At 47.2% G+C, this 8,022-nt stretch overlaps 1 pseudogene; it reads left to right on the top strand.

The window, feature by feature from the left end:
• Positions 1 to 8,022, top strand: part of LOC108312820 — a 50,022-nt pseudogene that overhangs the window by 11,510 nt on the left and 30,490 nt on the right.

The raw sequence follows: 8,022 nt of genomic DNA, 5'->3' as shown, positions 1-8,022 counted from the left end.
CGCCCTGCATGACACCCCATCGCGTCCCTTCACCTCTCTTCTTGTGCTTTGCTCTCCCTGAAGCCAGACCAGACCAGCCTCCCTGCTATTTTGAAAATCTATTTCTAGACCCTTCTTGCTTTTGGGTCTGTAGCAGCGGCTCCCTCTGCCCGCTCCCCCCACCCCTCTCCGGAGTGCCAGTCCCCGCCTCACACACGGCTGCTTCCTTCCCACAACTCCTGAACCTCTTTACTCTGCCCACTCTTTTCCAGAGTACTTGTCGCCTTCCGAGGCGTTGTGTCTCTAGGGTACCTGGAGGCAGTTCTTACGTCTGCCGTTTCTCTGCCCACCCTTCCCCTCCCTCTGGCTCCCAACCCAGTGTACACTGGCTACTTGGTAAGGGACTTCCAGGCCAGGTGCCAGGGGAGGGGACGGGGAGGAGCTGGCCAGACCAGCTCATGCCTCTGTTTGCACAGGTCTGGGTAAAAGCAGCCTCAGCTACGCAGGCGTCTCTCACTTCCTCCTATTCTGGATGGTGCCCAGGCCTGAGTCACTGGCCAGCTGTGCCTGCCCGAGGCCTCTTCTTGCCTGAGATGGGTCCCAGAGGGACGAGGACAGGGACCCTGACAGCGTCAGCGGCTCTGCTGCAGCTCATGTGAACCTTGACGCCTGCTGCCACTCTGGGAAGCCACCCTGAATTGGCCGTTGGCTTCTTTTGCTTTGTGGTGACCCTCACTTTCAGATTATGTATCCCCTTCTTCAGGGGTAGGCCTGTCTGTCCTCTGTCTTGCATGGGGGAGGACTGGCGGTGGGGAGGGAGCAAGGAGGAGGCTGAACTCCTGCCCCGGGAGCTCCCAGGCTAATTGGGGAGAGCAGAATCTCCTGCAGGAACGAGGCAGGGCGTGAGTGGTGGCTGTGGGCAGAGCTTAGCCTCTCCGGGTGGTGCAGACGGAGGAAGGGCTTGTGGGAACTGTGCTCTGAAGGGAATGGAGGAGGGGGAGGCGTCTGGGACTGGTGGTGGAAGACTGTGTGTGTGTGTGTGTGTGTGTGTGTGTGTGTGTGCGCGCGCGTGCGCGGGAGAGTGGAGAGAAGGTGGAAGACAGAAAGCTTGCTGGAGCTAAGACCACATTTGAGGGGAACTGGGCACCAGCCGAGGGCCATACGGAGCAGTAAGAAAGTACAGAACTGTGCGAAATAAAGCAACGTCTGGCCGGGCGTCTCTCTCATGAGGTCAAGAGATCGAGACCATCCTGGCTAACATGCTGAAACCCCATCTCTAGTAAAAATACAAAAATTAGCCAGACGTGGTGGCACGTGCCTGTAGTCCCAGCTACTTGGGAGGCTGAGGCAGGAGAATCACTTGAACCCGGGAGGCGAAGGTTGCAGTGAGCCCTTACCCTCCTGATGTCAGTGTGAAGACACACCGCACAGAGTTCATCCACCATCCGTGCCCTTCTGATGGGTGGAAGCCACAGCTCCCTTGCTCTTGACCACGTGGTTCTGTGGTTGGGTGGGACTCCTCCTCTGCTCTGGCTCCAGTGGTGAGCACTTGATGCAGGCCTGGCCGATGGTCACACGCCCCAAACTGGACCAGTGAGCATCAGCCCTGGGGCTTTTGCTGGAAGTTTGGGAAAGAAGCTTGCTTTTCTGCTGCGAAAACGCAAGCTTGCTGCTGCTGTGACATATTTACCTGCCTGAGATTTGAGCAAACACAAGGAAATCAGATCTGCGCGATAGAGACAGATTTCTGATGACACAGTTTGAGTTCCGGAATCAGTTGCACCTGAAGCCCTGTGAACTTTCCCGTTCCTGACATCTAAATCTCCTCTTTGCTTAGAACAGTACATGCTGGCTTTATGTCAAGTGAAACAGCAATGATTCGAACGCTGCAAGGCCCTACTCCAGCCCCCAGTCCTCAAGCTGTTCAGGGGCAGCAGAGGGGAAGAGGCCACCTTGGGGAGGAGTGGGTGCACCTGCGGCTTGTTTTGGCCTAGGACAGAAAGAGGCACTTCTTTTGAATCTTTGTGTAGGCCTGTGCTCCTGCCGGGGCAGTCTCTCCTGGACCGGGTGCCCTTTCTTTTTCTTTAGAGAGATGTTCTGCTGAGTCTCCATAGAGCGAGTAGAGCCAGCGTGGCCCCCAGGCCCCCTTAGCCGTGCCAGGATGTGCTGCTCCTTCACTGAGAGGGCTTCCTGCATCCTCTTCCACCCCGCCCCACCTGCTTTCCATCTGGAAGAAACGCCGGGTGTCTGTGCGGAAGGAACACAGCCTTCACAGTCTTGATGGCAGCCTTGATCCCCATTTACTTCTTTATTCTGGGGATTCATTTCCATGTGAAATCTGTCAGGAGAGCACATGTCGAGAGGAAGTCTTAGGCTGTATTTGTGAGGATAGAGCTTCAGCGGTGTGAGCTAGAGATGGGAAGAACAGTGGCTTGAATAAGACAGAGATGGATGTCTCTCTCACAGAGAAGCCGGCGTTGGTGTGGAGCTCTTGCTGTGACGGGAAAGGCCCAGAGCGCTTCAGTCTTTCTGCTCCACTGTCGCCTGGACGTTGTTGTATCAGTTGTTGTGCTGGTTTGTTCTGGCTGTCACAGCCACGTTCCATAAGCTTGTGGCTTAAACAACAGCAGAAACTCTTGCTTGCAGTTCTGGGGCCAGAAGGCCGAGGACAGGGTGTCAGTACGTTGGTTTCTAAGGATGTGAGGATCCCTGCCTCTCCTCCGGCTTCTGGTCGTTGCCGGCAGTCTTTGGCGCTCTGCCTTCATCTTCACATGGCGTTCTCCGTCTGCGGCTGGTGTCCAGATTTCCCTTTCTATGATGACATCCGTCATATTGGTTTAGGGCCCACCCTAGTAAGTTTATTTTAACTGGATTACCCCTGTAAAGACGTTTACTTCAAATAATGCTACATTTTGAGCTACTAAGAGTTAGACTTCAACAGGCAAATTTTCGGTGGAAGAGCCACAATTCAATCCACAGCAGTTATTTAGTGTTAGATGACAAATTAACCTAAATCTTAGGGGCTTAAATAGATTATTTATTATGTCTGACATTTCTGTGGATCAGGAATTTGTAAGAAACTTGGTTGGACGGTTTGGGCTTGACACCTGACACCTGCGGTCAGGTGTCAGCTCGGGCTACAGTCAGCTAAAGGTTTGTTTGCGTAGGATCCATTTCCAGCCATCTTCCCTCCCACATGGCTATGGGCAGGAGACCTTGGTTCCTGCTCACCTAGACCTTTCCACAGTGCTACTTGAGTGTCCTTGTGTCATGGTGGCTGGGTCTCCAGAGTGAGGGACCCAACGGACGGAGAGGGAAGGCAGAGTACCTTTGACGACTATCCGTGGGAGTCATACGTTGTCACTTCTGCCTTATTCTACTGATCACAGAGGCCGCCGTTGGTTGAACGCGGGAGGAGGCGGCACGAGCCTGTGCACGTCCGGAGGTCGAGGCCGGGTTCCGCACTGCTGGGGCTCTCCAGGCTGCGGGAAGAGGCCGAGGGGAGGACGGCGCTCTCCTTCCCAGCAACCGGGTGATTTGGAGGTTGCACAGTCACTCTTTTCACATCCCATTGGCCAAAACTTACCCATGGCTAAAGTACACAACTGGGTGATAGAGCCTTTGTCAGAGGCAGTCATGTGCCCAGCTTAAACTTCTATTACTACGTGTCTCAGTTGGGTCTCCCTCGAAGCAGAACTTGGAGCAAAGGACTTTCCACGTAGTTTATTTGGGAAGTGACCCCAGTGGGCAGGAGGAAGGGAGCGGGGAGTGGCATCAAGGTCTTTGCTTCAGAAGATGGGGCCCGGCTCAGCAAGAACCTTAGAAACCTCCCAGAGTGAGAGGGAAGCTGGGGCATTTATCTGTGGGTCCCACTCTGGGGAATTAACTCCCCTGCACTTCCTGGCTGCAGCCCCCACCATCCCCCGGCTGACTCTGTGGCTTTTAAAAACAGCCCTGAGAAGGCAAAGCGGGAGACCTATGGTTCTGGAGGTGGGATGCTGAGGGCCAGTGCTGAGCTGCCCTGCAGCTGCCGCTGTGATCGCAGGAGGGCCTCAGATGTCTGCTACACTCTGGAAGAAGGAGAGGTCAGACTGGGAACCATCCTAGCATCTCTCATAGAGTTTGCCAATTTTGTCTGCCCTGCCCCTACCCAAAGTTCCTGAGGACGGGGGTCCGGGCTGTGAAGCTTAAAGTCCTGTCAGCCACTGACTCCCAGGGCAGGTGCTGGGGTTCATTTCAGCTCGTGCCTGGGAGTCACTTCACCGCCCTGCCTTACCAGTTTCAGGGGCAGCCCAACCTGGTCCATCTCCAGGAAAGTTCTGGAATGCGACTCTATCACTCCCAGACCCCTGCTGGGAAATCGAGAGTTGCTCTGTGGGTCCCTGGCCACCACCCAAAATCCCAATTTGAGGGGCTAAGTCTGGTGACCATCAGACCCTTGTTTCTACTCCACCCTGCCAGTTCCTTACTGGGCACAGTGGAGAAGTTCAGAGGTTGAATCCATAAATACGAATTAAAACAATAAGTAGAAAGACGACAAGATGAAGTTCTTTTCTGGGCAGTCTGTGCCAGCCCTGCCCTAGAACACTAGCTTCTAAGATTTCCTCCTCAGCAAGGATTGAATGAGGACCTCCTGCCTGGTGGCCACTGCTTCCCTCTTTCACCGGGGTCTGACCACAGCAGGGGTTTGAAGCTTCTTACTGCCATGACCTTGCTTTGAAGCCTGTGGCCCCTCATTAGGGCTATGTTTTAGTTACTTCTTTTTTCAATAGTTTTGGGGAATAGGTTGTTTTTTTGCTACAAGGATAAATTTTTTAGTAGTAATTTCTGAGATTTTGGTGCACCTGTCACCTTAACAAGTGTCTTTTTCATATAGTGACTTCTTTTCCTCTGGGTAGATACCCAGTAGTGGGATTGTTGGATCAAACGGTAATTCTACTTTTAGTTCTTTAAGGAATCTTCAGACTGTTTTCCATGGTGGTTGTACTAGTTTACATTCCCACCAACAGCATAAAAGTGTTCCCTTTTCACCACATCCACTCCAACTTTTTCTTTTTTTTTTTTTTGAGACGAAGTTTCACTCTTGTTGCCCAGGCTAGAGTACAGTGTTGTGATCTCGGCTCATCGAAACCTCCTCCTCCTGGGTTCAAGTGATTCTCCTGCCTCAGCCCCCCGAGTAGCTGAGATTACAGGCGCCTGCCACTACACCCAGCTAATTTTTTTGTATTTTTTAGAGACAGGGTTTCACCATGTTGGCCAGGCTGGTCTTAAACTCCTGACCTCAGGTGATCCACCCACCTCAGCCTCCCAAAGTGCTCAGATTACAGGCGTGAGCCACCCACAACACCCGGACCTACTTTTTTTTAATTTTAAAATTATGGTTATTTTTGTAGGAATAAGGTGGTATCTCATTGTGGTTTCGATTTGCATTTCCCTGATAATTAGTGATGTGGAGGATTTTTTCCATATGTTTATTGGCCATTTGTATATCTTCTTTTGAGAATTGTCTATACATGTCCTTTGCCCATTTTTTTGATGGGATTATTTGTTTATTTCTTGCTGATTTGTTTGGGTTTCTTGTAGATTCTGGATATTAGTCCTTTGTGGGATGCACAGTTTGTGAATATTTTCTCCCACTCTGTGGGTTGTCTGTCTACTTCGCTGATTATTTCTTTTGCTGTGCAGAAGCTTTTTGATTTAATTACGTTCCATCTATTTGTTTTTGTTGCATTTGCTTTTGGGTTCTTGGTCATGAACACTTTGCCAAAGCCAACGTTCAGAAGAGTTTTTATGATGTTATCTTCCAGAATTTTTAGGTTTCAGGTCTAAGATTTAAGACTTTGATCCATCTTGAGTTGATTTTCATATAATGTGAGAGATGAGAATCCAGTTTCATTCTTCTTCCTGTGGCTTGTCCATTATCCCAGTATTGTTTGTTGAATAGGGTGTCCTGTCTCCACTTTATGTTTTGTTTGCTTTGTTGAAGATCAGTCGGCTGTCAGTATTTGGCTTTATTTCTGGGTTATCTATTCTGTTTCATTGGCCTACTTGCCTATATTTATACCAATATTAAATGCTGTTTTGATAACTATAGCCTGGTAGTATAGTTTGAAGTTGGGTAATATGAAGTCTTCAGATTTGGTCTTTCTGCTTAGTTTTGCTTTGGCTATGTGCAGTCTTTCTTGGTTCCATATGGATTTTAGGATTTTTTTTCTAGTTCTGTAAAGAATAATGATGGTATTTTGATGGGAATTGCACTGAATCAGTAAATTACTTTTGGCAGTGTGGTCATTTTCACAATATTGATTCCCTCCATCCATGAGCATTAGATATATTTTCATTTGTTTGCATCATTGATGATTTCTTTCAGCAGTGTTTTGTGGTTTTCCTTGTAGAGATATTTAAGTTCCCTGGTTGGGTATATCTCTACGTATTTTATTTTTATTTTTGTAGCTCTCGTAAAAGGGATTGAGTTCTTGATTTGCTCCTCAGCTTGATCATTGTTGGGGTAGAGCAGTGCTATTGATTTGTGAACATCAATTTGTATCCCAAAACTTTACTGAATTCATTTATCAGATCTAGGAGCTTTTTGAATCAGTTTTTAGGGTTTTCTAGGAATATGATCATATCATTGGTGAACAGTGACAGTTTAACTTCCTCTTTACTGCTTTGAATGCCTTTTACTTCTTTTTTTTTTCTGATTGCTCTGGCTAGGACTTCCAATACCGTTTTGAATAGAAGTGGTGAAAGTGGGTATTCTTGCCTTGTTACTATTCTCAGGGGGAATGCTTTCAACTTTTCCCTGTTTAGTATAATGTTGATTGTGGGTTTGTCATAGATGGCTTTTATTACCTTGAGGTATGTCCTTTCTGTGCCAGTTTTGCTGAGGGTTTTAATCTTAAAGGGATGCTGAATTTTGTCAAATGCTTTTTCTGCATCTATTGAGATAATATGATTTTTGTTTTGAATCTGTTTATGTGGTGTATCCCTTTTATCGACTTGCATATGTTAAATCAACTCTGCATCTGTGGTGTGTAACCCACTTGATCATGGTAGATTACGTTTTTCCATACACTGTTGGATTCAGTTAGCTAGTATTTTGTTGAGAATTTTCGCATCTATGTTAATCAGGGATATTGATCTGTAGTTTTCTTTTTTTTTTTGCTATGTCTTTTCCTGGTTTTAGTATTAGGTGATACTGGTTTCATAGATTGATTTAGGGAGGATTCCCTCTTTCTCCATCTTTTGGAGTAGTTTCAGTAAGAGTGGTACCAATTCTTCTTTGAATGTCTGATAGAATTCAGCTGTGAGTCCATATGGTCCTGGATTTTTTTGGGTTGTTGTTGGCAATTTTAAAATTACTGTTTCAATCTTGTTACTTGTTATTGATCTATTCAGAATTTCTATTTCTTCCTGATTTAATCTAGGAGGGTTGTATGTTTCCAGGAATTTATCCATCTCCTCTGGATTTTCTAGTTTGTGTGCATAAAGGTGTCCATTGTCGGCTTGAATGATCTTTCATATTTCTGTGGTATCAGTTGAAATATCTCCCGTTTCATGTCTAATTGAGCTTATCTCTTCTTTTCTCAGCTAATCTCGCTAATGGTCTATCAATTTGACCTTTTCAAGGAACCAGCTTTTTGTGTTTCATTTATCTTTTTGTTGTTTCAATTTCATTTAGTTTTGTTTTGATCTTTGTTTTTTCTTTTCTTCTGCTGAGTTTGGGTTTGTTTTGTTCTTATTTCTCTAGTTCCTTGAGTTGTGACCTTAGATTGTCTATTTGCACTCTTTCAGACTTTTTGTTGTAGGCATTTCATGCTATAAACTTTCCTCTCAGCACCGCTTTTGCTGTATTCCAGAGGTTTTTTTTCACTTTTTTGGGATGGAGTTTCACTCTGTCGCCCAGGCTGGAATGCAGTGGCACAATCTTGGCTCACTGCAACCTCTGCCTCCTAGGTTCAAGTGATTCTCTTGTCTCAGTCCCCTGAGTAGCTGGGATTACAGGTGTACGTCACCATGCCTTGCTAATTTTTATATTTTTAG

Source organism: Cebus imitator, unplaced genomic scaffold, assembly GCF_001604975.1.
Source record: "Cebus imitator isolate Cc_AM_T3 unplaced genomic scaffold, Cebus_imitator-1.0 Scaffold129, whole genome shotgun sequence".
NCBI lineage: Eukaryota > Metazoa > Chordata > Mammalia > Primates > Cebidae > Cebus > Cebus imitator.
Note: the sequence above shows the minus strand (reverse complement) of the source record. Positions and strands in the feature narration are given on the sequence as shown.